The following is a 23,867-nucleotide window of genomic DNA, read 5'->3' on the forward strand; positions in this document are numbered from 1 at the left end:
AGAACTTTTGCTGCAGACAACATGGTGCTTGATGTCACGTTCTGTAGCATCAGAGGCTGATACTTCGGCCAAATTGAACTTTCTGCAGGGGTTTTGGGATTCAAACCATTTTACATCAGTCATAGTTGAATTAAAACAATGAGCACAGAAATACATGTCCTTGGAGTTTCTTTGTACAGTCATTGACCTTTTGCTTAGAGCTAGCTCATTCAACCACGTCCTTGGACGGAGGCTGATGCCTTATGGTTCAAAGTCAAGCCTAAGATATAGTCTGTATGCTGCTGTTGGCTTTTAGAGCCCTTCACTGGTGTGCCGTGCGTTTTTCTGCAATTAGATGGCCAAATTTCTCATTGGCACTGTTGACTTCATGGGCAAAGCATGAGTGGCAGAAGACAATTTATTGATGCTGAAGATGCAGAATCAGTCTTGATGAGTAGACAGCTACTTTTGTTGTGACTTGTGTTAAAAAAACACTTTGTGGAATTCTCTTTTAAATTCGTCTTTCATAGTGATATATGGTTATCATTATGATAATTCTAATCGTGCGGTCATCATGGATATAGTCATTGAAAAATCCTCCTTGAAATTCTCACAAAGCCATCTTAAAAGTAGCCCATCAAAGACGACACAGGTGGGACTTGAACCCACAATCCTCAGGTCCGGAGACTGATGCCTTATCCATTAGGCCAACGGGCTTTGTTTGGCAAAGTGGGCCGTCAATCTGTAGTATCCCTTGAAGTAGTTTTTGAAGCTCAAATATCTGCACTTAAGTATCTCGACAACAGAACACGATCCGTTATACAGCTGAGCTTCACTAAATTTGTGGTACCCACACAAAACATGGCATACCGGAGAGGCTCGTTGGTCTAGGGGTATGATTCTCGCTTAGGGTGCGAGAGGTCCCGGGTTCAAATCCCGGACGAGCCCAGTCGTTTCATAGCAAGCTGGCTGCGTTGAGCCCACCTCAAAACTGCTGATTTTTTAAATAATTACTTTTGTTCATCTGTACTACAACATAGCCCAGATTCAGTCAAAGGTCAAGTTTTTTTTTTTCCTTGTACAGACCATACTCAGAGTCGCTGCCTTCCAGGAAATGCGGCTTCCTAACGGCAAGCGTTTTCTATTAAAATTAGTGCCTGCCCAATCTTTTAGAGGGCAACATTCAGTGACTGTACATGTGTACACACGTAGCTGTTGGTGCTCACAGTCAGGCTCGTTGGTCTAGGGGTATGATTCTCGCTTAGGGTGCGAGAGGTCCCGGGTTCAAATCCCGGACGAGCCCAGTCGTTTCATAGCAAGCTGGCTGCGTTGAGCCCACCTCAAAACTGCTGAGGTTTTGAAATAATTACTTTTGTTCATCTGTACTACAACATAGCCCAGATTCAGTCAAAGGTCAAGTGTTTTTTTTTTCCTTGTACAGACCATACTCAGAGTCGCTGCCTTCCAGGAAATGCGGCTTCCTAACGGCAAGCGTTTTCTATTAAAATTAGTGCCTGCCCAATCTTTTAGAGGGCAACATTCAGTGACTGTACATGTGTACACACGTAGCTGTTGATGTTCGCAGTCAGGCTCGTTGGTCTAGGGGTATGATTCTCGCTTAGGATGCGAGAGGTCCCGGGTTCAAATCCCGGACGAGCCCAGCCGTTTCAAAGCAAGCTGGCTACGTTGAGCTTAGATAAAAACTACTGTGGTTTTGAAATAATTACTGTTGTTCATCTGTACTACAACATATCCCAGATTCAGTCAAAGGTCGTGTTTTTTTTTTCCTTGTACAGGCCATACTCAGAGTCGCTGCCTTCCAGGAAATGCGGCTTCCTAACGACAAGTGTTTTCTATTAAAACTAGTGCCTGCCCAATCTTTTAGAGGGCCACATTAAGTGACTGTACATGTGTACACACGTAGCCATAGGTGATTCTGGTCTGGCTCGTTGGTCTAGGGGTATGATTCTCGCTTCGGGTGCGAGAGGTCCCGGGTTCAAATCCCGGACGAGCCCAGCCGTTTCAAAGCAAGCTAACTTCCTTGGCTTCCTAACAACAAACGCTTTCTATTTCAATTATATTCAATTCCCGACTGAGCCCTCTAGCATTTAGAATGAGTTCAAGGGTTTTCTGACACTGTTTCCGATGGTTGCTTTGCTTTAACAACCATTTGATATCAGAACTTTTGCTGCAGACAACATGGTGCTTGATGTCACGTTCTGTAGCATCAGAGGCTGATACTTCGGCCAAATTGAACTTTCTGCAGGGGTTTTGGGATTCAAACCATTTTACATCAGTCATAGTTGAATTAAAACAATGAGCACAGAAATACATGTCCTTGGAGTTTCTTTGTACAGTCATTGACCTTTTGCTTAGAGCTAGCTCATTCAACCACGTCCTTGGACGGAGGCTGATGCCTTATGGTTCAAAGTCAAGCCTAAGATATAGTCTGTATGCTGCTGTTGGCTTTTAGAGCCCTTCACTGGTGTGCCGTGCGTTTTTCTGCAATTAGATGGCCAAAGCTCTCATTGGCACTGTTGACTTCATGGGCAAAGCATGAGTGGCAGAAGACAATTTATTGATGCTGAAGATGCAGAATCAGTCTTGATAAGTAGACAGCTACTTTTGTTGTGACTTGAGTTAAAAGAACACTTTGTGGAATTCTCTTTTAAATTCGTCTTTCATAGTGATATATGGTCATCATTATGATAATTCCAATCGTGCGGTCATCATGGATATAGTCATTGAAAAATCCTCCTTGAAATTCTCACAAAGCCATCTTAAAGGTAGCCCATCAAAGATGACCCAGGTGGGACTTGAACCCACAATCCTCAGCTCCGGAGGCTGATGCCTTATCCATTAGGCCACCGGGCCTTTTTTGGCAAAGTTGGCCGTCAATCTGTAGTATCCCTTGAAGTAGTTTTTGAAGCTCAAATATCTACACTTAAGTATCTCGACAACAGAACACGTTCTGTTATACAGGTGAGCTTCACTAAATTTGTGGTACCCACACAAAACATGGCATACCGGAGAGGCTCGTTGGTCTAGGGGTATGATTCTCGCTTGGGGTGCGAGAGGTACCGGGTTCAAATCCCGGACGAGCCCAGTCGTTTTATAGCAAGCTGGCTGCGTTGAGCCCACCTCAAAACTGCTGAGTTTTTGAAACCAAATTACTTTTGTTCATCTGTACTACAACATAGCCCAGATTCAGTCAAAGGTCAAGTGTTTTTTTTTTCCTTGTACAGACCATACTCAGAGTCGCTGCCTTCCAGGAAATGCGGCTTCCTAACGGCAAGCGTTTTCTATTAAAATTAGTGCCTGCCCAATCTTTTAGAGGGCAACATTCAGTGACTGTACATGTGTACACACATAGCTGTTGGTTTTTGCAGTCAGGCTCGTTGGTCTAGGGGTATGATTCTCGCTTAGTGTGCGAGAGGTCCCGGGTTCAAATCCCGGACGAGCCCAGCCGTTTTAAAGCAAGCTGGCTACGTTGAGCTTAGATAAAAACTACTGTGGTTTTGAAATAATTACTGTTGTTCATCTGTACTACAACATATCCAAGATTCAGTGAAAGGTCGTGTTTTTTTTTTCCTTGTACAGGCCATACTCAGAGTCGCTGCCTTCCAGGAAATGCGGCTTCCTAACGACAAGTGTTTTCTATTAAAACTAGTGCCTGCCCAATCTTTTAGAGGGCCACATTAAGTGACTGTACATGTGTACACACGTAGACATAGGTGATTCTGGTCTGGCTCGTTGGTCTAGGGGTATGATTCTCGCTTCGGGTGCGAGAAGTCCCTAGTTCAAATCCCGGACAAGCCCAGCCGTTTCAAAGCAAGCTAACTTCCTCGGCTTCCTAACAACAAACTAGCTAGCTAGACTTTTAGATCATGGATATAGTCATCATGGATATAGTCATTGAAAAATCCTCCTTGAAATTCTCACAAAGCCATCTTAAAAGTAGCCCATCAAAGACGACCCAGGTGGGACTTGAACCCACAATCCTCAGCTCCGGAGGCTGATGCCTTATCCATTAGGCCACCGGGCTTTTGTTTGGCAAAGTTGGCCGTCAATCTGTAGTATCCCTTGAAGTAGTTTTTGAAGCTCAAATATCTGCACTTAAGTATCTCGACAACAGAACACGATCCGTTATACAGGTGAGCTTCACTAAATTTGTGGTACCCACACAAAACATGCCATACCTGAGAGGCTCGTTGGTCTAGGGGTATGATTCTCGCTTAGGGTGCGAGAGGTCCAGGGTTCAAATCCCGGACGAGCCCAGTCTTTTCATAGCAAGCTGTCTGCTTTGAGCCCACCCCAAAACTGCTGAGGTTTTGAAATAATTACTTTTGTTCATCTGTACTACAACATAGCCCAGATTCAGTCAAAGGTCAAGTGTTTTTTTTTTTCTTGTACAGACCATACTCAGAGTCGCTGCCTTCCAGGAAATGCGGCTTCCTAACGGCAAGCGTTTTCTATTAAAATTAGTGCCTGCCCAATCTTTTAGAGGGCAACATTCAGTGACTGTACATGTGTACACATGTAGCTGTTGGTGTTCGCAGTCAGGCTCGTTGGTCTAGGGGTATGATTCTCGCTTAGGGTGCGAGAGGTCCCTGGTTCAAATCGTGGACGAGCCCAGCCGTTTCAAAGCAAGCTGGCTATGTTGAGCTTAGATAAAAACTACTGTGGTTTTGAAATAAATACTGTTGTTCATCTGTACTACAACATATCCCAGATTCAGTCAAAGGTCGTGTTTTTTTTTTCCCTTGTACAGGCCATACTCAGAGTCGCTGCCTTCCAGGAAATGCGGCTTCCTAACGACAAGTGTTTTCTATTAAAACTAGTGCCTGCCCAATCTTTTAGAGGGCCACATTAAGTGACTGTACATGTGTACACACGTAGCCATAGGTGATTCTGGTCTGGCTCGTTGGTCTAGGAGTATGATTCTCGCTTCGGGTGCGAGAGGTCCCGGGTTCAAATCCCGGACGAGCCCAGCCGTTTCAAAGCAAGCTAACTTCCTCGGCTTCCTAACAACAAACGCTTTCTATTTCAATTATATTCAATTCCCGACTGAGCCCTCTAGCATTTAGAATGAGTTCAAGGGTTTTCTGACACTGTTTCCGATGGTTGCTTTGCTTTAACAACCATTTGATATCAGAACTTTTGCTGCACACAACATGGTGCTTGATGTCACGTTCTGTAGCATCAGAGGCTGATACTTCGGCCAAATTGAACTTTCTGCAGGGGTTTTGGGATTCAAACCATTTTACATCAGTCATAGTTGAATTAAAACAATGAGCACAGAAATACATGTCCTTGGAGTTTCTTTGTACAGTCATTGACCTTTTGCTTAGAGCTAGCTCATTCAACCACGTCCTTGGACGGAGGCTGATGCCTTATGGTTCAAAGTCAAGCCTAAGATATAGTCTGTATGCTGCTGTTGGCTTTTAGAGCCCTTCACTGGTGTGCCGTGCGTTTTTCTGCAATTAGATGGCCAAAGCACTCATTGGCACTGTTGACTTCATGGGCAAAGCATGAGTGGCAGAAGACAATTTATTGATGCTGAAGATGCAGAATCAGTCTTGATGAGTAGACAGCTACTTTTGTTGTGACTTGAGTTAAAAAACACTTTGTGGAATTCTCTTTTAAATTCGTCTTTCATAGTGATATATGGTTATCATTATGATAATTCCAATCGTGCGGTCATCATGGATATAGTCATTGAAAAATCCTCCTTGAAATTCTCACAAAGCCATCTTAAAGGTAGCCCATCAAAGATGACCCAGGTGGGACTTGAACCCTCAATCCTCAGCTCCAGAGGCTGATGCCTTATCCATTAGGCCACCGGGCGTTGTTTGGCAAAGTTGGCCGTCAATCTGTAGTATCCCTTGAAGTAGTTTTTGAAGCTCAAATATCTACACTTAAGTATCTCGACAACAGAACACGTTCCGTTATACAGGTGAGCTTCACTAAATTTGTGGTACCCACACAAAACATGCAGTACCGGAGAGGCTCTTTGGTCTAGGGGTATGATTTTGCTTAGGGTGCGAGAGGTCCCGGGTTCAAATCCCGGACGAGCCCAGTCGTTTCATAGCAAGCTGGCTGCGTTGAGCCCACCTCAAAACTGCTGAGGTTTTGAAATAATTACTTTTGTTCATCTGTACTACAACATAGCCCAGATTCAGTCAAAGGTCAAGAGGTTTTTTTTTCCTTGTACAGACCATACTCAGAGTCGCTGCCTTCCAGGAAATGCGGCTTCCTAACGGCAAGCGTTTTCTATTAAAATTAGTGCCTGCCCAATCTTTTAGAGGGCAACATTCAGTGACTGTACATGTGTACACACGTAGCTGTTGGTGCTCGCAGTCAGGCTCGTTGGTCTAGGGGTATGATTCTCGCTTAGGGTGCGAGAGGTCCCGGGTTCAAATCCCGGACGAGCCCAGCCGTTTCAAAGCAAGCTGGCTACGTTGAGCTTAGATAAAAACTACTGTGGTTTTGAAATAATTACTGTTGTTCATCTGTACTACAACATATCCCAGATTCAGTCAAAGGTCGTGTTTTTTTTTTCCTTGTGCAGGCCATACTCAGAGTCGCTGCCTTCCAGGAAATGCGGCTTGCTAACGACAAGTGTTTTCTATTAAAACTAGTGCCTGCCCAATCTTTTAGAGGGCCACATTAAGTGACTGTAAATGTGTACACACGTAGCCATAGGTGATTCTGGTCTGGCTCGTTGGTCTAGGGGTATGATTCTCGCTTCGGATGCGAGAGGTCCCGGGTTCAAATCCCGGACGAGCCCAGCCGTTTCAAAGCAAGCTAGCTTCCTAACAACAAACGCTTTCTATTTCAATTATATTCAATTCCCGACTGAGCCCTCTAGCATTTAGAATGAGTTCAAGGGTTTTCTGACACTGTTTCCGATGGTTGCTTTGCTTTAACAACCATTTGATATCAGAACTTTTGCTGCAGACAACATGGTGCTTGATGTCACGTTCTCTAGCATCAGAGGCTGATACTTCGGCCAAATTGAACTTTCTGCAGGGGTTTTGGGATTCAAACCATTTTACATCAGTCATAGTTGAATTAAAACGATGAGCACAGAAATACATGTCCTTGGAGTTTCTTTGTACAGTCATTGACCTTTTGCTTAGAGCTAGCTCATTCAACCACGTCCTTGGACGGAGGCTGATGCCTTATGGTTCAAAGTCAAGCCTAAGATATAGTCTGTATGCTGCTGTTGACTTTTAGAGCCCTTCACTGGTGTGCCGTGCGTTTTTCTGCAATTAGATGGCCAAAGCTCTCATTGGCACTGTTGATTTCATGGGCAAAGCATGAGTGGCAGAAGACAATTTATTGATGCTGAAGATGCAGAATCAGTCTTGATGAGTAGACAGCTACTTTTGTTGTGACTTGTGTTAAAAAAACACTTTGAGGAATTCTCTTTTAAATTCGTCTTTCATAGTGATATATGGTTATCATTATGATAATTCTAATCGTGCGGTCATCATGGATATAGTCATTGAAAAATTCTCCTTGAAATTCTCACAAAGCCATCTTAAAAGTAGCCCATCAAAGACGACCCAGGTGGAACTTGAACCCACAATCCTCAGCTCCGGAGGCTGATGCCTTATCCATTAGGCCACCGGGCTTTGTTTGGCAAAGTTGGCCGTCAATCTGTAGTATCCCTTGAAGTAGTTTTTGAAGCTCAAATATCTGCACTTAAGTATCTCGACAACAGAACACGATCCGTTTTACAGGTGAGCTTCACTAAATTTGTGGTACCCACACAAAACATGCCATACCGGAGAGGCTCGTTGGTCTAGGGGTATGATTCTCGCTTAGGGTGCGAGAGGTCCAGGGTTCAAATCCCGGACGAGCCCAGTCTTTTCATAGCAAGCTGTCTGCTTTGAGCCCACCCCAAAACTGCTGAGGTTTTGAAATAATTACTTTTGTTCATCTGTACTACAACATAGCCCAGATTCAGTCAAAGGTCAAGTGTTTTTTTTTTCCTTGTACAGACCATACTCAGAGTCGCTGCCTTCCAGGAAATGCGGCTTCCTAACGGCAAGTGTTTTCTATTAAAATTAGTGCCTGCCCAATCTTTTAGAGGGCAACATTCAGTGACTGTACATGTGTACACACGTAGCTGTTGGTGTTCGCAGTCAGGCTCGTTGGTCTAGGGGTATGATTCTCGCTTAGGGTGCGAGAGGTCCCGGGTTAAAATCCTGGACGAGCCCAGCCGTTTCAAAGCAAGCTGGCTACGTTGAGCTTAGATAAAAACTACTGTGGTTTTGAAATAAATACTGTTGTTCATCTGTACTACAACATATCCCGGATTCAGTCAAAGGTCGTGTTTTTTTTTTCCTTGTGCAGGCCATACTCAGAGTCGCTGCCTTCCAGGAAATGCGGCTTCCTAACGACAAGTGTTTTCTATTAAAACTAGTGCCTGCCCAATCTTTTAGAGGGCCACATTAAGTGACTGTACATGTGTACACACGTAGCCATAGGTGATTCTGGTCTGGCTCGTTGGTCTAGGGGTATGATTCTCGCTTCGGGTGCGAGAGGTCCCGGGTTCAAATCCCGGACGAGCCCAGCTGTTTCAAAGCAAGCTAACTTCCTCGGCTTCCTAACAACAAACGCTTTCTATTTCAATTATATTCAATTCCCGACTGAGCCCTCTAGCATTTAGAATGAGTTCAAGGGTTTTCTGACACTGTTTCCGATGGTTGCTTTGCTTTAACAACCATTTGATATCAGAACTTTTGCTGCAGACAACATGGTGCTTGATGTCACGTTCTGTAGCATCAGAGGCTGATACTTCGGCCAAATTGAACTTTCTGCAGGGGTTTTGGGATTCAAACCATTTTACATCAGTCATAGTTGAATTAAAACAATGAGCACAGAAATACATGTCCTTGGAGTTTCTTTGTACAGTCATTGACCTTTTGCTTAGAGCTAGCTCATTCAACCACGTCCTTGGACGGAGGCTGATGCCTTATGGTTCAAAGTCAAGCCTAAGATATAGTCTGTATGCTGCTGTTGGCTTTTAGAGCCCTTCACTGGTGTGCCGTGCGTTTTTCTGCAATTAGATGGCCAAAGCTCTCATTGGCACTGTTGACTTCATGGGCAAAGCATGAGTGGCAGAAGACAATTTATTGATGCTGAAGATGCAGAATCAGTCTTGATGAGTAGACAGCTACTTTTGTTGTGACTTGTGTTAAAAAAACACTTTGTGGAATTCTCTTTTAAATTCGTCTTTCATAGTGATATATGGTTATCATTATGATAATTCTAATCGTGCGGTCATCATGGATATAGTCATTGAAAAATCCTCCTTGAAATTCTCACAAAGCCATCTTAAAAGTAGCCCATCAAAGACGACACAGGTGGGACTTGAACCCACAATCCTCAGGTCCGGAGGCTGATGCCTTATCCATTAGGCCAACGGGCTTTGTTTGGCAAAGTGGGCCGTCAATCTGTAGTATCCCTTGAAGTAGTTTTTGAAGCTCAAATATCTGCACTTAAGTATCTCGACAACAGAACACGATCCGTTATACAGCTGAGCTTCACTAAATTTGTGGTACCCACACAAAACATGGCATACCGGAGAGGCTCGTTGGTCTAGGGGTATGATTCTCGCTTAGGGTGCGAGAGGTCCCGGGTTCAAATCCCGGACGAGCCCAGTCGTTTCATAGCAAGCTGGCTGCGTTGAGCCCACCTCAAAACTGCTGATTTTTTAAATAATTACTTTTGTTCATCTGTACTACAACATAGCCCAGATTCAGTCAAAGGTCAAGTTTTTTTTTTTCCTTGTACAGACCATACTCAGAGTCGCTGCCTTCCAGGAAATGCGGCTTCCTAACGGCAAGCGTTTTCTATTAAAATTAGTGCCTGCCCAATCTTTTAGAGGGCAACATTCAGTGACTGTACATGTGTACACACGTAGCTGTTGGTGCTCACAGTCAGGCTCGTTGGTCTAGGGGTATGATTCTCGCTTAGGGTGCGAGAGGTCCCGGGTTCAAATCCCGGACGAGCCCAGTTGTTTCATAGCAAGCTGGCTGCGTTGAGCCCACCTCAAAACTGCTGAGGTTTTGAAATAATTACTTTTGTTCATCTGTACTACAACATAGCCCAGATTCAGTCAAAGGTCAAGTGTTTTTTTTTTCCTTGTACAGACCATACTCAGAGTCGCTGCCTTCCAGGAAATGCGGCTTCCTAACGGCAAGCGTTTTCTATTAAAATTAGTGCCTGCCCAATCTTTTAGAGGGCAACATTCAGTGACTGTACATGTGTACACACGTAGCTGTTGGTGTTCGCAGTCAGGCTCGTTGGTCTAGGGGTATGATTCTCGCTTAGGATGCGAGAGGTCCCGGGTTCAAATCCCGGACGAGCCCAGCCGTTTCAAAGCAAGCTGGCTACGTTGAGCTTAGATAAAAACTACTGTGGTTTTGAAATAATTACTGTTGTTCATCTGTACTACAACATATCCCAGATTCAGTCAAAGGTCGTGTTTTTTTTTTCCTTGTACAGGCCATACTCAGAGTCGCTGCCTTCCAGGAAATGCGGCTTCCTAACGACAAGTGTTTTCTATTAAAACTAGTGCCTGCCCAATCTTTTAGAGGGCCACATTAAGTGACTGTACATGTGTACACACGTAGCCATAGGTGATTCTGGTCTGGCTCGTTGGTCTAGGGGTATGATTCTCGCTTCGGGTGCGAGAGGTCCCGGGTTCAAATCCCGGACGAGCCCAGCCGTTTCAAAGCAAGCTAACTTCCTTGGCTTCCTAACAACAAACGCTTTCTATTTCAATTATATTCAATTCCCGACTGAGCCCTCTAGCATTTAGAATGAGTTCAAGGGTTTTCTGACACTGTTTCCGATGGTTGCTTTGCTTTAACAACCATTTGATATCAGAACTTTTGCTGCAGACAACATGGTGCTTGATGTCACGTTCTGTAGCATCAGAGGCTGATACTTCGGCCAAATTGAACTTTCTGCAGGGGTTTTGGGATTGAAACCATTTTACATCAGTCATAGTTGAATTAAAACAATGAGCACAGAAATACATGTCCTTGGAGTTTCTTTGTACAGTCATTGACCTTTTGCTTAGAGCTAGCTCATTCAACCACGTCCTTGGACGGAGGCTGATGCCTTATGGTTCAAAGTCAAGCCTAAGATATAGTCTGTATGCTGCTGTTGGCTTTTAGAGCCCTTCACTGGTGTGCCGTGCGTTTTTCTGCAATTAGATGGCCAAAGCTCTCATTGGCACTGTTGACTTCATGGGCAAAGCATGAGTGGCAGAAGACAATTTATTGATGCTGAAGATGCAGAATCAGTCTTGATAAGTAGACAGCTACTTTTGTTGTGACTTGAGTTAAAAGAACACTTTGTGGAATTCTCTTTTAAATTCGTCTTTCATAGTGATATATGGTCATCATTATGATAATTCCAATCGTGCGGTCATCATGGATATAGTCATTGAAAAATCCTCCTTGAAATTCTCACAAAGCCATCTTAAAGGTAGCCCATCAAAGATGACCCAGGTGGGACTTGAACCCACAATCCTCAGCTCCGGAGGCTGATGCCTTATCCATTAGGCCACCGGGCCTTTTTTGGCAAAGTTGGCCGTCAATCTGTAGTATCCCTTGAAGTAGTTTTTGAAGCTCAAATATCTACACTTAAGTATCTCGACAACAGAACACGTTCTGTTATACAGGTGAGCTTCACTAAATTTGTGGTACCCACACAAAACATGGCATACCGGAGAGGATTGTTGGTCTAGGGGTATGATTCTCGCTTGGGGTGCGAGAGGTACCGGGTTCAAATCCCGGACGAGCCCAGTCGTTTTATAGCAAGCTGGCTGCGTTGAGCCCACCTCAAAACTGCTGAGTTTTTGAAACCAAATTACTTTTGTTCATCTGTACTACAACATAGCCCAGATTCAGTCAAAGGTCAAGTGTTTTTTTTTTCCTTGTACAGACCATACTCAGAGTCGCTGCCTTCCAGGAAATGCGGCTTCCTAACGGCAAGCGTTTTCTATTAAAATTAGTGCCTGCCCAATCTTTTAGAGGGCAACATTCAGTGACTGTACATGTGTACACACGTAGCTGTTGGTGCTCGCAGTCTGGCTCGTTGGTCTAGGGGTATGATTCTCGCTTCGGGTGCGAGAGGTCCCGGGTTCAAATCCCGGACGAGCCCAGCTGTTTCAAAGCAAGCTAACTTCCACGGCTTCCTAACAACAAACGCTTTCTATTTCAATTATATTCAATTCCCGACTGAGCCCTCTAGCATTTAGAATGAGTTCAAGGGTTTTCTGACACTGTTTCCGATGGTTGCTTTGCTTTAACAACCATTTGATATCAGAACTTTTGCTGCAGACAACATGGTGCTTGATGTCACGTTCTGTAGCATCAGAGGCTGATACTTCGGCCAAATTGAACTTTCTGCAGGGGTTTTGGGATTCAAACCATTTTACATCAGTCATAGTTGAACTAAAACAATGAGCACAGAAATACATGTCCTTGGAGTTTCTTTGTACAGTCATTGACCTTTTGCTTAGAGCTAGCTCATTCAACCACGTCCTTGGACGGAGGCTGATGCCTTATGGTTCAAAGTCAAGCCTAAGATATAGTCTGTATGCTGCTGTTGGCTTTTAGAGCCCTTCACTGGTGTGCCGTGCGTTTTTCTGCAATTAGATGGCCAAAGCTCTCATTGGCACTGTTGACTTCATGGGCAAAGGATGAGTGGCAGAAGACAATTTATTGATGCTGAAGATGCAGAATCAGTCTTGATGAGTAGACAGCTACTTTTGTTGTGACTTGAGTTAAAAAAACACTTTGTGGAATTCTCTTTTAAATTCGTCTTTCATAGTGATATATGGTTATCATTATGATAATTCCAATCGTGCGGTCATCATGGATATAGTCATTGAAAAATCCTCCTTGAAAGTCTCACAAAGCCATCTTAAAGGTAGCCCATCAAAGATGACCCAGGTGGGACTTGAACCCACAATCCTCAGCTTCGGAGGCTGATGCCTTATCCATTAGGCCACCGGGCCTTGTTTGGCAAAGTTGGCCGTCAATCTGTAGTATCCCTTGAAGTAGTTTTTGAAGCTCAAATATCTACACTTAAGTATCTCGACAACAGAACACGTTCCGTTATACAGGTGAGCTTCACTAAATTTGTGGTACCCACACAAAACATGCAGTACCGGAGAGGCTCTTTGGTCTAGGGGTATGATTCTCGCTTAGGGTGCGAGAGGTCCCGGGTTCAAATCCCGGACGAGCCCAGTCGTTTCATAGCAAGCTGGCTGCGTTGAGCCCACCTCAAAACTACTGAGGTTTTGAAATTATTACTTTTGTTCATCTGTACTACAACATAGCCCAGATTCAGTCAAAGGTCAAGTGTTTTTTTTTCCTTGTACAGAACATACTCAGAGTCGCTGCCTTCCAGGAAATGCGGCTTCCTAACGGCAAGCGTTTTCTATTAAAATTAGTGCCTGCCCAATCTTTTAGAGGGCAACATTCAGTGACTGTACATGTGTACACACGTAGCTGTTGGTGTTCGCAGTCAGGCTCGTTGGTCTAGGGGTATGATTCTCGCTTAGGGTGCGAGAGGTCCCGGGTTCAAATCCCGGACGAGCCCAGCCGTTTCAGAGCAAGCTGGCTACGTTGAGCTTAGATAAAAACTACTGTGGTTTTGAAATAATTACTGTTGTTCATCTGTACTACAACATATCCCAGATTTAGTCAAAGGTCGTGTTTTTTTTTTCCTTGTGTTGGCCATACTCAGAGTCGCTGCCTTCCAGGAAATGCGGCTTCCTAACGACAAGTGTTTTCTATTAAAACTAGTGCCTGCCCAATCTTTTAGAGGGCCACATTAAGTGACTGTAGATGTGTACACACGTAGCCATAGGTGATTCTGGTCTGGCTCGTTGGTCTAGGGGTATGATTCTCGCTTCGGGTGCGAGAGGTCCCGGGTTCAAATCCCGGACGAGCCCAGCCGTTTCAAAGCAAGCTAACTTCCTCGGCTTCCTAACAACAAACGCTTTCTATTTCAATTATATTCAATTCCCGACTGAGCCCTCTAGCATTTAGAATGAGTTCAAGGGTTTTCTGACACTGTTTCCGATGGTTGCTTTGCTTTAACAACCATTTGATATCAGAACTTTTTCTGCAGACAACATGGTGCTTGATGTCATGTTCTCTAGCATCAGAGGCTGATACTTCGGCCAAATTGAACTTTCTGCAGGGCTTTTGGGATTCAAACCATTTTACATCAGTCATAGTTGAATTAAAACAATGAGCACAGAAATACATGTCCTTGGAGTTTCTTTGTACAGTCATTGACCTTTTGCTTAGAGCTAGCTCATTCAACCACGTCCTTGGACGGAGGCTGATGCCTTATGGTTCAAAGTCAAGCCTAAGATATAGTCTGTATGCTGCTGTTGGCTTTTAGAGCCCTTCACTGGTGTGCCGTGCGTTTTTCTTCAATTAGATGGCCAAAGCTCTCATTGGCACTGTTGACTTCATGGGCAAAGCATGAGTGGCAGAAGACAGTTTATTGATGCTGAAGATGCAGAATCAGTCTTGATGAGTAGACAGCTACTTTTGTTGTGACTTGAGTTAAAAAAACACTTTGTGGAATTCTCTTTTAAATTCGTCTTTCATAGTGATATTTGGTTATCATTATGATAATTCCAATCGTGCGGTCATCATGGATATAGTCATTGAAAAATCCTCCTTGAAATTCTCACAAAGCCATCTTAAAGCTAACCCATCAAAGACAACCCAGGTGGGACTTGAACCAACAATCCTCAGCTCCGGAGGCTGATGCCTTATCCATTAGGCCACCGGGCCTTGTTTGGCAAAGTTGGCCGTCAATCTGTAGTATCCCTTGAAGTAGTTTTTGAAGCTCAAATATCTACACTTAAGTATCTCGACAACAGAACACGTTCCGTTATACAGGTGAGCTTCACTAAATTTGTGGTACCCACACAAAACATGGCATACCGGAGAGGCTCGTTGGCCTAGGGGTATGATTCTCGCTTAGGGTGCGAGAGGTCCCGGGTTCAAATCCCGGACGAGCCCAGTCGTTTCATAGCAAGCTGGCTGCGTTGAGCCCACCTCAAAACTACTGAGGTTTTGAAATTATTACTTTTGTTCATCTGTACTACAACATAGCCCAGATTCAGTCAAAGGTCAAGTGTTTTTTTTTTCCTTGTACAGACCATACTCAGAGTCGCTGCCTTCCAGGAAATGCGGCTTCCTAACGGCAAGCGTTTTCTATTAAAATTAGTGCCTGCCCAATCTTTTAGAGGGCAACATTCAGTGACTGTACATGTGTACACATGTAGCTGTTGATGTTCGCAGTCAGGCTCGTTGGTCTAGGGGTATGATTCTCGCTTAGGGTGCGAGAGGTCCCGGGTTCAAATCCCGGACGAGCCCAGCCGTTTCAAAGCAAGCTGGCTACGTTGAGCTTAGATAAAAACTACTGTGGTTTTGAAATAATTACTGTTGTTCATCTGTACTACAACATATCCCAGATTCAGTCAAAGGTCGTGTTTTTTTTTTCTTTGTGCAGGCCATACTCAGAGTCGCTGCCTTCCAGGAAATGCGGCTTCCTAACAACAAGTGTTTTCTATTAAAACTAGTGCCTGCCCAATCTTTTAGAGGGCCACATTAAGTGACTGTACATGTGTACACACGTAGCCATAGGTGATTCTGGTCTGGCTCGTTGGTCTAGGGGCATGATTCTCGCTTCGGGTGCGAGAGGTCCCGGGTTCAAATCCTGCACGAGCCCAGCCGTTTCAAAGCAAGCTAACTTCCTCGGCTTCCTAACAACAAACGCTTTCTATTTCAATTATATTCAATTCCCGACTGAGCCCTCTAGCATTTAGAATGAGTTCAAGGGTTTTCTGACACTGTTTCCGATGGTTGCTTTGCTTTAACAACCATTTGATATCAGAACTTTTGCTGCAGACAACATGGTGCTTGATGTCACGTTCTCTAGCATCAGAGGCTGATACTTCGGCCAAATTGAACTTTCTGCAGGGGTTTTGGGATTCAAACCATTTTACATCAGTCATAGTTGAATTAAAACAATGAGCATAGAAATACATGTCCTTGGAGTTTCTTTGTACAGTCATTGACCTTTTGCTTAGAGCTAGCTCATTCAACCACGTCCTTGGACGGAGGCTGATGCCTTATGGTTCAAAGTCAAGCCTAAGATATAGTCTGTATGCTGCTGTTGACTTTTAGAGCCCTTCACTGGTGTGCCGTGCGTTTTTCTGCAATTAGATGGCCAAAGCTCTCATTGGCACTGTTGACTTCATGGGCAAAGCATGAGTGGAAGAAGACAATTTATTGATGCTGAAGATGCAGAATCAGTCTTGATGAGTAGACAGCTACTTTTGTTGTGACTTGTGTTAAAAAAACACTTTGTGGAATTCTCTTTTAAATTCGTCTTTCATAGTGATATATGGTTATCATTATGATAATTCTAATCGTGCGGTCATCATGGATATAGTCATTGAAAAATCCTCCTTGAAATTCTCACAAAGCCATCTTAAAAGTAGCCCATCAAAGACGACACAGGTGGGACTTGAACCCACAATCCTCAGGTCCGGAGGCTGATGCCTTATCCATTAGGCCAACGGGCTTTGTTTGGCAAAGTGGGCCGTCAATCTGTAGTATCCCTTGAAGTAGTTTTTGAAGCTCAAATATCTGCACTTAAGTATCTCGACAACAGAACACGATCCGTTATACAGCTGAGCTTCACTAAATTTGTGGTACCCACACAAAACATGGCATACCGGAGAGGCTCGTTGGTCTAGGGGTATGATTCTCGCTTAGGGTGCGAGAGGTCCCGGGTTCAAATCCCGGACGAGCCCAGTCGTTTCATAGCAAGCTGGCTGCGTTGAGCCCACCTCAAAACTGCTGATTTTTTAAATAATTACTTTTGTTCATCTGTACTACAACATAGCCCAGATTCAGTCAAAGGTCAAGTTTTTTTTTTTCCTTGTACAGACCATACTCAGAGTCGCTGCCTTCCAGGAAATGCGGCTTCCTAACGGCAAGCGTTTTCTATTAAAATTAGTGCCTGCCCAATCTTTTAGAGGGCAACATTCAGTGACTGTACATGTGTACACACGTAGCTGTTGGTGCTCACAGTCAGGCTCGTTGGTCTAGGGGTATGATTCTCGCTTAGGGTGCGAGAGGTCCCGGGTTCAAATCCCGGACGAGCCCAGTCGTTTCATAGCAAGCTGGCTGCGTTGAGCCCACCTCAAAACTGCTGAGGTTTTGAAATAATTACTTTTGTTCATCTGTACTACAACATAGCCCAGATTCAGTCAAAGGTCAAGTGTTTTTTTTTTCCTTGTACAGACCATACTCAGAGTCGCTGCCTTCCAGGAAATGCGGCTTCCTAACGGCAAGCGTTTTCTATTAAAATTAGTGCCTGCCCAATCTTTTAGAGGGCAACATTCAGTGACTGTACATGTGTACACACGTAGCTGTTGGTGTTCGCAGTCAGGCTCGTTGGTCTAGGGGTATGATTCTCGCTTAGGATGCGAGAGGTCCCGGGTTCAAATCCCGGACGAGCCCAGCCGTTTCAAAGCAAGCTGGCTACGTTGAGCTTAGATAAAAACTACTGTGGTTTTGAAATAATTACTGTTGTTCATCTGTACTACAACATATCCCAGATTCAGTCAAAGGTCGTGTTTTTTTTTTCCTTGTACAGGCCATACTCAGAGTCGCTGCCTTCCAGGAAATGCGGCTTCCTAACGACAAGTGTTTTCTATTAAAACTAGTGCCTGCCCAATCTTTTAGAGGGCCACATTAAGTGACTGTACATGTGTACACACGTAGCCATAGGTGATTCTGGTCTGGCTCGTTGGTCTAGGGGTATGATTCTCGCTTCGGGTGCGAGAGGTCCCGGGTTCAAATCCCGGACGAGCCCAGCCGTTTCAAAGCAAGCTAACTTCCTTGGCTTCCTAACAACAAACGCTTTCTATTTCAATTATATTCAATTCCCGACTGAGCCCTCTAGCATTTAGAATGAGTTCAAGGGTTTTCTGACACTGTTTCCGATGGTTGCTTTGCTTTAACAACCATTTGATATCAGAACTTTTGCTGCAGACAACATGGTGCTTGATGTCACGTTCTGTAGCATCAGAGGCTGATACTTCGGCCAAATTGAACTTTCTGCAGGGGTTTTGGGATTGAAACCATTTTACATCAGTCATAGTTGAATTAAAACAATGAGCACAGAAATACATGTCCTTGGAGTTTCTTTGTACAGTCATTGACCTTTTGCTTAGAGCTAGCTCATTCAACCACGTCCTTGGACGGAGGCTGATGCCTTATGGTTCAAAGTCAAGCCTAAGATATAGTCTGTATGCTGCTGTTGGCTTTTAGAGCCCTTCACTGGTGTGCCGTGCGTTTTTCTGCAATTAGATGGCCAAAGATCTCATTGGCACTGTTGACTTCATGGGCAAAGCATGAGTGGCAGAAGACAATTTATTGATGCTGAAGATGCAGAATCAGTCTTGATAAGTAGACAGCTACTTTTGTTGTGACTTGAGTTAAAAGAACACTTTGTGGAATTCTCTTTTAAATTCGTCTTTCATAGTGATATATGGTCATCATTATGATAATTCCAATCGTGCGGTCATCATGGATATAGTCATTGAAAAATCCTCCTTGAAATTCTCACAAAGCCATCTTAAAGGTAGCCCATCAAAGATGACCCAGGTGGGACTTGAACCCACAATCCTCAGCTCCGGAGGCTGATGCCTTATCCATTAGGCCACCGGGCCTTTTTTGGCAAAGTTGGCCGTCAATCTGTAGTATCCCTTGAAGTAGTTTTTGAAGCTCAAATATCTACACTTAAGTATCTCGACAACAGAACACGTTCTGTTATACAGGTGAGCTTCACTAAATTTGTGGTACCCACACAAAACATGGCATACCGGAGAGGCTTGTTGGTCTAGGGGTATGATTCTCGCTTGGGGTGCGAGAGGTACCGGGTTCAAATCCCGGACGAGCCCAGTCGTTTTATAGCAAGCTGGCTGCGTTGAGCCCACCTCAAAACTGCTGAGTTTTTGAAACCAAATTACTTTTGTTCATCTGTACTACAACATAGCCCAGATTCAGTCAAAGGTCAAGTGTTTTTTTTTTCCTTGTACAGACCATACTCAGAGTCGCTGCCTTCCAGGAAATGCGGCTTCCTAACGGCAAGCGTTTTCTATTAAAATTAGTGCCTGCCCAATCTTTTAGAGGGCAACATTCAGTGACTGTACATGTGTACACACGTAGCTGTTGGTGCTCGCAGTCTGGCTCGTTGGTCTAGGGGTATGATTCTCGCTTCGGGTGCGAGAGGTCCCGGGTTCAAATCCCGGACGAGCCCAGCTGTTTCAAAGCAAGCTAACTTCCTCGGCTTCCTAACAACAAACGCTTTCTATTTCAATTATATTCAATTCCCGACTGAGCCCTCTAGCATTTAGAATGAGTTCAAGGGTTTTCTGACACTGTTTCCGATGGTTGCTTTGCTTTAACAACCATTTGATATCAGAACTTTTGCTGCAGACAACATGGTGCTTGATGTCACGTTCTGTAGCATCAGAGGCTGATACTTCGGCCAAATTGAACTTTCTGCAGGGGTTTTGGGATTCAAACCATTTTACATCAGTCATAGTTGAATTAAAACAATGAGCACAGAAATACATGTCCTTGGAGTTTCTTTGTACAGTCATTGACCTTTTGCTTAGAGCTAGCTCATTCAACCACGTCCTTGGACGGAGGCTGATGCCTTATGGTTCAAAGTCAAGCCTAAGATATAGTCTGTATGCTGCTGTTGGCTTTTAGAGCCCTTCACTGGTGTGCCGTGCGTTTTTCTGCAATTAGATGGCCAAAGCTCTCATTGGCACTGTTGACTTCATGGGCAAAGGATGAGTGGCAGAAGACAATTTATTGATGCTGAAGATGCAGAATCAGTCTTGATGAGTAGACAGCTACTTTTGTTGTGACTTGAGTTAAAAAAACACTTTGTGGAATTCTCTTTTAAATTCGTCTTTCATAGTGATATATGGTTATCATTATGATAATTCCAATCGTGCGGTCATCATGGATATAGTCATTGAAAAATCCTCCTTGAAAGTCTCACAAAGCCATCTTAAAGGTAGCCCATCAAAGATGACCCAGGTGGGACTTGAACCCACAATCCTCAGCTTCGGAGGCTGATGCCTTATCCATTAGGCCACCGGGCCTTGTTTGGCAAAGTTGGCCGTCAATCTGTAGTATCCCTTGAAGTAGTTTTTGAAGCTCAAATATCTACACTTAAGTATCTCGACAACAGAACACGTTCCGTTATACAGGTGAGCTTCACTAAATTTGTGGTACCCACACAAAACATGCAGTACCGGAGAGGCTCTTTGGTCTAGGGGTATGATTCTCGCTTAGGGTGCGAGAGGTCCCGGGTTCAAATCCCGGACGAGCCCAGTCGTTTCATAGCAAGCTGGCTGCGTTGAGCCCACCTCAAAACTACTGAGGTTTTGAAATTATTACTTTTGTTCATCTGTACTACAACATAGCCCAGATTCAGTCAAAGGTCAAGTGTTTTTTTTTCCTTGTACAGAACATACTCAGAGTCGCTGCCTTCCAGGAAATGCGGCTTCCTAACGGCAAGCGTTTTCTATTAAAATTAGTGCCTGCCCAATCTTTTAGAGGGCAACATTCAGTGACTGTACATGTGTACACACGTAGCTGTTGGTGTTCGCAGTCAGGCTCGTTGGTCTAGGGGTATGATTCTCGCTTAGGGTGCGAGAGGTCCCGGGTTCAAATCCCGGACGAGCCCAGCCGTTTCAGAGCAAGCTGGCTACGTTGAGCTTAGATAAAAACTACTGTGGTTTTGAAATAATTACTGTTGTTCATCTGTACTACAACATATCCCAGATTTAGTCAAAGGTCGTGTTTTTTTTTTCCTTGTGTTGGCCATACTCAGAGTCGCTGCCTTCCAGGAAATGCGGCTTCCTAACGACAAGTGTTTTCTATTAAAACTAGTGCCTGCCCAATCTTTTAGAGGGCCACATTAAGTGACTGTAGATGTGTACACACGTAGCCATAGGTGATTCTGGTCTGGCTCGTTGGTCTAGGGGTATGATTCTCGCTTCGGGTGCGAGAGGTCCCGGGTTCAAATCCCGGACGAGCCCAGCCGTTTCAAAGCAAGCTAACTTCCTCGGCTTCCTAACAACAAACGCTTTCTATTTCAATTATATTCAATTCCCGACTGAGCCCTCTAGCATTTAGAATGAGTTCAAGGGTTTTCTGACACTGTTTCCGATGGTTGCTTTGCTTTAACAACCATTTGATATCAGAACTTTTTCTGCAGACAACATGGTGCTTGATGTCATGTTCTCTAGCATCAGAGGCTGATACTTCGGCCAAATTGAACTTTCTGCAGGGCTTTTGGGATTCAAACCATTTTACATCAGTCATAGTTGAATTAAAACAATGAGCACAGAAATACATGTCCTTGGAGTTTCTTTGTACAGTCATTGACCTTTTGCTTAGAGCTAGCTCATTCAACCACGTCCTTGGACGGAGGCTGATGCCTTATGGTTCAAAGTCAAGCCTAAGATATAGTCTGTATGCTGCTGTTGGCTTTTAGAGCCCTTCACTGGTGTGCCGTGCGTTTTTCTGCAATTAGATGGCCAAAGCTCTCATTGGCACTGTTGACTTCATGGGCAAAGCATGAGTGGCAGAAGACAGTTTATTGATGCTGAAGATGCAGAATCAGTCTTGATGAGTAGACAGCTACTTTTGTTGTGACTTGAGTTAAAAAAACACTTTGTGGAATTCTCTTTTAAATTCGTCTTTCATAGTGATATATGGTTATCATTATGATAATTCCAATCGTGCGGTCATCATGGATATAGTCATTGAAAAATCCTCCTTGAAATTCTCACAAAGCCATCTTAAAGCTAACCCATCAAAGACAACCCAGGTGGGACTTGAACCAACAATCCTCAGCTCCGGAGGCTGATGCCTTATCCATTAGGCCACCGGGCCTTGTTTGGCAAAGTTGGCCGTCAATCTGTAGTATCCCTTGAAGTAGTTTTTGAAGCTCAAATATCTACACTTAAGTATCTCGACAACAGAACACGTTCCGTTATACAGGTGAGCTTCACTAAATTTGTGGTACCCACACAAAACATGGCATACCGGAGAGGCTCGTTGGCCTAGGGGTATGATTCTCGCTTAGGGTGCGAGAGGTCCCGGGTTCAAATCCCGGACGAGCCCAGTCGTTTCATAGCAAGCTGGCTGCGTTGAGCCCACCTCAAAACTACTGAGGTTTTGAAATTATTACTTTTGTTCATCTGTACTACAACATAGCCCAGATTCAGTCAAAGGTCAAGTGTTTTTTTTTTCCTTGTACAGACCATACTCAGAGTCGCTGCCTTCCAGGAAATGCGGCTTCCTAACGGCAAGCGTTTTCTATTAAAATTAGTGCCTGCCCAATCTTTTAGAGGGCAACATTCAGTGACTGTACATGTGTACACATGTAGCTGTTGATGTTCGCAGTCAGGCTCGTTGGTCTAGGGGTATGATTCTCGCTTAGGGTGCGAGAGGTCCCGGGTTCAAATCCCGGACGAGCCCAGCCGTTTCAAAGCAAGCTGGCTACGTTGAGCTTAGATAAAAACTACTGTGGTTTTGAAATAATTACTGTTGTTCATCTGTACTACAACATATCCCAGATTCAGTCAAAGGTCGTGTTTTTTTTTTCTTTGTGCAGGCCATACTCAGAGTCGCTGCCTTCCAGGAAATGCGGCTTCCTAACAACAAGTGTTTTCTATTAAAACTAGTGCCTGCCCAATCTTTTAGAGGGCCACATTAAGTGACTGTACATGTGTACACACGTAGCCATAGGTGATTCTGGTCTGGCTCGTTGGTCTAGGGGCATGATTCTCGCTTCGGGTGCGAGAGGTCCCGGGTTCAAATCCTGCACGAGCCCAGCCGTTTCAAAGCAAGCTAACTTCCTCGGCTTCCTAACAACAAACGCTTTCTATTTCAATTATATTCAATTCCCGACTGAGCCCTCTAGCATTTAGAATGAGTTCAAGGGTTTTCTGACACTGTTTCCGATGGTTGCTTTGCTTTAACAACCATTTGATATCAGAACTTTTGCTGCAGACAACATGGTGCTTGATGTCACGTTCTCTAGCATCAGAGGCTGATACTTCGGCCAAATTGAACTTTCTGCAGGGGTTTTGGGATTCAAACCATTTTACATCAGTCATAGTTGAATTAAAACAATGAGCATAGAAATACATGTCCTTGGAGTTTCTTTGTACAGTCATTGACCTTTTGCTTAGAGCTAGCTCATTCAACCACGTCCTTGGACGGAGGCTGATGCCTTATGGTTCAAAGTCAAGCCTAAGATATAGTCTGTATGCTGCTGTTGACTTTTAGAGCCCTTCACTGGTGTGCCGTGCGTTTTTCTGCAATTAGATGGCCAAAGCTCTCATTGGCACTGTTGACTTCATGGGCAAAGCATGAGTGGAAGAAGACAATTTATTGATGCTGAAGATGCAGAATCAGTCTTGATGAGTAGACAGCTACTTTTGTTGTGACTTGAGTTAAAAAAACACTTTGTGGAATTCTCTTTTAAATTCGTCTTTCATAGTGATATATGGTTATCATTATGATAATTCTAATCGTGCGGTCATCATGGATATAGTCATTGAAAAATCCTCCTTGAAATTCTCACAAAGCCATCTTAAAAGTAGCCCATCAAAGACGACCCAGGTGGGACTTGAACCCACAATCCTCAGCTCCGGAGGCTGATGCCTTACCCATTAGGCCACCGGGCTTTGTTTGGCAATGTTGGCCGTCAATCTG

The 23,867-nt window shown here is 44.1% G+C and overlaps 44 non-coding genes across 44 annotated transcripts; 34 read left to right on the plus strand and 10 right to left on the minus strand.

Moving 5' to 3' along the window:
* Nucleotides 1–855: 855 nt before the first annotated feature.
* On the plus strand, nucleotides 856–927 carry trnap-agg (transfer RNA proline (anticodon AGG)). Its single transcript has one exon. It is a non-coding gene; the product is annotated as a tRNA-Pro (tRNA).
* A 283-nt stretch (nucleotides 928–1,210) lies between these two features.
* Nucleotides 1,211–1,282, plus strand: trnap-agg (transfer RNA proline (anticodon AGG)). Its single transcript has one exon. It is a non-coding gene; the product is annotated as a tRNA-Pro (tRNA).
* Nucleotides 1,283–1,567: 285 nt separating this feature from the next.
* trnap-agg (transfer RNA proline (anticodon AGG)) lies at nucleotides 1,568–1,639 on the plus strand. Its single transcript has one exon. It is a non-coding gene; the product is annotated as a tRNA-Pro (tRNA).
* Nucleotides 1,640–1,922: 283 nt separating this feature from the next.
* Nucleotides 1,923–1,994, plus strand: trnap-cgg (transfer RNA proline (anticodon CGG)). Its single transcript has one exon. It is a non-coding gene; the product is annotated as a tRNA-Pro (tRNA).
* A 786-nt stretch (nucleotides 1,995–2,780) lies between these two features.
* trnar-ccg (transfer RNA arginine (anticodon CCG)) lies at nucleotides 2,781–2,853 on the minus strand. Its single transcript has one exon. It is a non-coding gene; the product is annotated as a tRNA-Arg (tRNA).
* Nucleotides 2,854–3,012: 159 nt separating this feature from the next.
* On the plus strand, nucleotides 3,013–3,084 carry trnap-ggg (transfer RNA proline (anticodon GGG)). Its single transcript has one exon. It is a non-coding gene; the product is annotated as a tRNA-Pro (tRNA).
* A 287-nt stretch (nucleotides 3,085–3,371) lies between these two features.
* Nucleotides 3,372–3,443, plus strand: trnat-agu (transfer RNA threonine (anticodon AGU)). The gene has a single exon. It is a non-coding gene; the product is annotated as a tRNA-Thr (tRNA).
* A 508-nt stretch (nucleotides 3,444–3,951) lies between these two features.
* trnar-ccg (transfer RNA arginine (anticodon CCG)) lies at nucleotides 3,952–4,024 on the minus strand. The gene has a single exon. It is a non-coding gene; the product is annotated as a tRNA-Arg (tRNA).
* Nucleotides 4,025–4,184: 160 nt separating this feature from the next.
* On the plus strand, nucleotides 4,185–4,256 carry trnap-agg (transfer RNA proline (anticodon AGG)). Its single transcript has one exon. It is a non-coding gene; the product is annotated as a tRNA-Pro (tRNA).
* A 641-nt stretch (nucleotides 4,257–4,897) lies between these two features.
* Nucleotides 4,898–4,969, plus strand: trnap-cgg (transfer RNA proline (anticodon CGG)). Its single transcript has one exon. It is a non-coding gene; the product is annotated as a tRNA-Pro (tRNA).
* A 1,373-nt stretch (nucleotides 4,970–6,342) lies between these two features.
* trnap-agg (transfer RNA proline (anticodon AGG)) lies at nucleotides 6,343–6,414 on the plus strand. Its single transcript has one exon. It is a non-coding gene; the product is annotated as a tRNA-Pro (tRNA).
* A 283-nt stretch (nucleotides 6,415–6,697) lies between these two features.
* trnap-cgg (transfer RNA proline (anticodon CGG)) lies at nucleotides 6,698–6,769 on the plus strand. The gene has a single exon. It is a non-coding gene; the product is annotated as a tRNA-Pro (tRNA).
* A 777-nt stretch (nucleotides 6,770–7,546) lies between these two features.
* On the minus strand, nucleotides 7,547–7,619 carry trnar-ccg (transfer RNA arginine (anticodon CCG)). The gene has a single exon. It is a non-coding gene; the product is annotated as a tRNA-Arg (tRNA).
* Nucleotides 7,620–7,778: 159 nt separating this feature from the next.
* trnap-agg (transfer RNA proline (anticodon AGG)) lies at nucleotides 7,779–7,850 on the plus strand. The gene has a single exon. It is a non-coding gene; the product is annotated as a tRNA-Pro (tRNA).
* Nucleotides 7,851–8,135: 285 nt separating this feature from the next.
* trnap-agg (transfer RNA proline (anticodon AGG)) lies at nucleotides 8,136–8,207 on the plus strand. The gene has a single exon. It is a non-coding gene; the product is annotated as a tRNA-Pro (tRNA).
* Nucleotides 8,208–8,490: 283 nt separating this feature from the next.
* On the plus strand, nucleotides 8,491–8,562 carry trnap-cgg (transfer RNA proline (anticodon CGG)). Its single transcript has one exon. It is a non-coding gene; the product is annotated as a tRNA-Pro (tRNA).
* Nucleotides 8,563–9,580: 1,018 nt separating this feature from the next.
* Nucleotides 9,581–9,652, plus strand: trnap-agg (transfer RNA proline (anticodon AGG)). Its single transcript has one exon. It is a non-coding gene; the product is annotated as a tRNA-Pro (tRNA).
* Nucleotides 9,653–9,935: 283 nt separating this feature from the next.
* Nucleotides 9,936–10,007, plus strand: trnap-agg (transfer RNA proline (anticodon AGG)). Its single transcript has one exon. It is a non-coding gene; the product is annotated as a tRNA-Pro (tRNA).
* Nucleotides 10,008–10,292: 285 nt separating this feature from the next.
* Nucleotides 10,293–10,364, plus strand: trnap-agg (transfer RNA proline (anticodon AGG)). Its single transcript has one exon. It is a non-coding gene; the product is annotated as a tRNA-Pro (tRNA).
* Nucleotides 10,365–10,647: 283 nt separating this feature from the next.
* On the plus strand, nucleotides 10,648–10,719 carry trnap-cgg (transfer RNA proline (anticodon CGG)). The gene has a single exon. It is a non-coding gene; the product is annotated as a tRNA-Pro (tRNA).
* Nucleotides 10,720–11,505: 786 nt separating this feature from the next.
* trnar-ccg (transfer RNA arginine (anticodon CCG)) lies at nucleotides 11,506–11,578 on the minus strand. The gene has a single exon. It is a non-coding gene; the product is annotated as a tRNA-Arg (tRNA).
* A 518-nt stretch (nucleotides 11,579–12,096) lies between these two features.
* trnap-cgg (transfer RNA proline (anticodon CGG)) lies at nucleotides 12,097–12,168 on the plus strand. The gene has a single exon. It is a non-coding gene; the product is annotated as a tRNA-Pro (tRNA).
* Nucleotides 12,169–12,954: 786 nt separating this feature from the next.
* On the minus strand, nucleotides 12,955–13,027 carry trnar-ccg (transfer RNA arginine (anticodon CCG)). Its single transcript has one exon. It is a non-coding gene; the product is annotated as a tRNA-Arg (tRNA).
* A 159-nt stretch (nucleotides 13,028–13,186) lies between these two features.
* Nucleotides 13,187–13,258, plus strand: trnap-agg (transfer RNA proline (anticodon AGG)). Its single transcript has one exon. It is a non-coding gene; the product is annotated as a tRNA-Pro (tRNA).
* A 284-nt stretch (nucleotides 13,259–13,542) lies between these two features.
* trnap-agg (transfer RNA proline (anticodon AGG)) lies at nucleotides 13,543–13,614 on the plus strand. Its single transcript has one exon. It is a non-coding gene; the product is annotated as a tRNA-Pro (tRNA).
* A 283-nt stretch (nucleotides 13,615–13,897) lies between these two features.
* On the plus strand, nucleotides 13,898–13,969 carry trnap-cgg (transfer RNA proline (anticodon CGG)). Its single transcript has one exon. It is a non-coding gene; the product is annotated as a tRNA-Pro (tRNA).
* A 786-nt stretch (nucleotides 13,970–14,755) lies between these two features.
* trnar-ccg (transfer RNA arginine (anticodon CCG)) lies at nucleotides 14,756–14,828 on the minus strand. The gene has a single exon. It is a non-coding gene; the product is annotated as a tRNA-Arg (tRNA).
* Nucleotides 14,829–14,987: 159 nt separating this feature from the next.
* Nucleotides 14,988–15,059, plus strand: trnap-agg (transfer RNA proline (anticodon AGG)). The gene has a single exon. It is a non-coding gene; the product is annotated as a tRNA-Pro (tRNA).
* A 285-nt stretch (nucleotides 15,060–15,344) lies between these two features.
* trnap-agg (transfer RNA proline (anticodon AGG)) lies at nucleotides 15,345–15,416 on the plus strand. The gene has a single exon. It is a non-coding gene; the product is annotated as a tRNA-Pro (tRNA).
* A 1,373-nt stretch (nucleotides 15,417–16,789) lies between these two features.
* Nucleotides 16,790–16,861, plus strand: trnap-agg (transfer RNA proline (anticodon AGG)). Its single transcript has one exon. It is a non-coding gene; the product is annotated as a tRNA-Pro (tRNA).
* A 283-nt stretch (nucleotides 16,862–17,144) lies between these two features.
* On the plus strand, nucleotides 17,145–17,216 carry trnap-agg (transfer RNA proline (anticodon AGG)). The gene has a single exon. It is a non-coding gene; the product is annotated as a tRNA-Pro (tRNA).
* Nucleotides 17,217–17,501: 285 nt separating this feature from the next.
* Nucleotides 17,502–17,573, plus strand: trnap-agg (transfer RNA proline (anticodon AGG)). Its single transcript has one exon. It is a non-coding gene; the product is annotated as a tRNA-Pro (tRNA).
* Nucleotides 17,574–17,856: 283 nt separating this feature from the next.
* Nucleotides 17,857–17,928, plus strand: trnap-cgg (transfer RNA proline (anticodon CGG)). The gene has a single exon. It is a non-coding gene; the product is annotated as a tRNA-Pro (tRNA).
* Nucleotides 17,929–18,714: 786 nt separating this feature from the next.
* trnar-ccg (transfer RNA arginine (anticodon CCG)) lies at nucleotides 18,715–18,787 on the minus strand. Its single transcript has one exon. It is a non-coding gene; the product is annotated as a tRNA-Arg (tRNA).
* A 159-nt stretch (nucleotides 18,788–18,946) lies between these two features.
* On the plus strand, nucleotides 18,947–19,018 carry trnap-ggg (transfer RNA proline (anticodon GGG)). The gene has a single exon. It is a non-coding gene; the product is annotated as a tRNA-Pro (tRNA).
* Nucleotides 19,019–19,305: 287 nt separating this feature from the next.
* On the plus strand, nucleotides 19,306–19,377 carry trnap-cgg (transfer RNA proline (anticodon CGG)). Its single transcript has one exon. It is a non-coding gene; the product is annotated as a tRNA-Pro (tRNA).
* A 786-nt stretch (nucleotides 19,378–20,163) lies between these two features.
* Nucleotides 20,164–20,236, minus strand: trnar-ccg (transfer RNA arginine (anticodon CCG)). Its single transcript has one exon. It is a non-coding gene; the product is annotated as a tRNA-Arg (tRNA).
* A 159-nt stretch (nucleotides 20,237–20,395) lies between these two features.
* Nucleotides 20,396–20,467, plus strand: trnap-agg (transfer RNA proline (anticodon AGG)). Its single transcript has one exon. It is a non-coding gene; the product is annotated as a tRNA-Pro (tRNA).
* A 284-nt stretch (nucleotides 20,468–20,751) lies between these two features.
* On the plus strand, nucleotides 20,752–20,823 carry trnap-agg (transfer RNA proline (anticodon AGG)). Its single transcript has one exon. It is a non-coding gene; the product is annotated as a tRNA-Pro (tRNA).
* Nucleotides 20,824–21,106: 283 nt separating this feature from the next.
* trnap-cgg (transfer RNA proline (anticodon CGG)) lies at nucleotides 21,107–21,178 on the plus strand. Its single transcript has one exon. It is a non-coding gene; the product is annotated as a tRNA-Pro (tRNA).
* A 786-nt stretch (nucleotides 21,179–21,964) lies between these two features.
* Nucleotides 21,965–22,037, minus strand: trnar-ccg (transfer RNA arginine (anticodon CCG)). Its single transcript has one exon. It is a non-coding gene; the product is annotated as a tRNA-Arg (tRNA).
* Nucleotides 22,038–22,196: 159 nt separating this feature from the next.
* trnap-agg (transfer RNA proline (anticodon AGG)) lies at nucleotides 22,197–22,268 on the plus strand. The gene has a single exon. It is a non-coding gene; the product is annotated as a tRNA-Pro (tRNA).
* Nucleotides 22,269–22,553: 285 nt separating this feature from the next.
* Nucleotides 22,554–22,625, plus strand: trnap-agg (transfer RNA proline (anticodon AGG)). Its single transcript has one exon. It is a non-coding gene; the product is annotated as a tRNA-Pro (tRNA).
* A 1,141-nt stretch (nucleotides 22,626–23,766) lies between these two features.
* On the minus strand, nucleotides 23,767–23,839 carry trnar-ccg (transfer RNA arginine (anticodon CCG)). Its single transcript has one exon. It is a non-coding gene; the product is annotated as a tRNA-Arg (tRNA).
* Nucleotides 23,840–23,867: the final 28 nt, after the last annotated feature.

The sequence above is a fragment of the Pseudorasbora parva genome, chromosome 4, assembly GCF_024679245.1.
Source record: "Pseudorasbora parva isolate DD20220531a chromosome 4, ASM2467924v1, whole genome shotgun sequence".
Classification (NCBI taxonomy): Eukaryota; Metazoa; Chordata; class Actinopteri; order Cypriniformes; family Gobionidae; genus Pseudorasbora; species Pseudorasbora parva.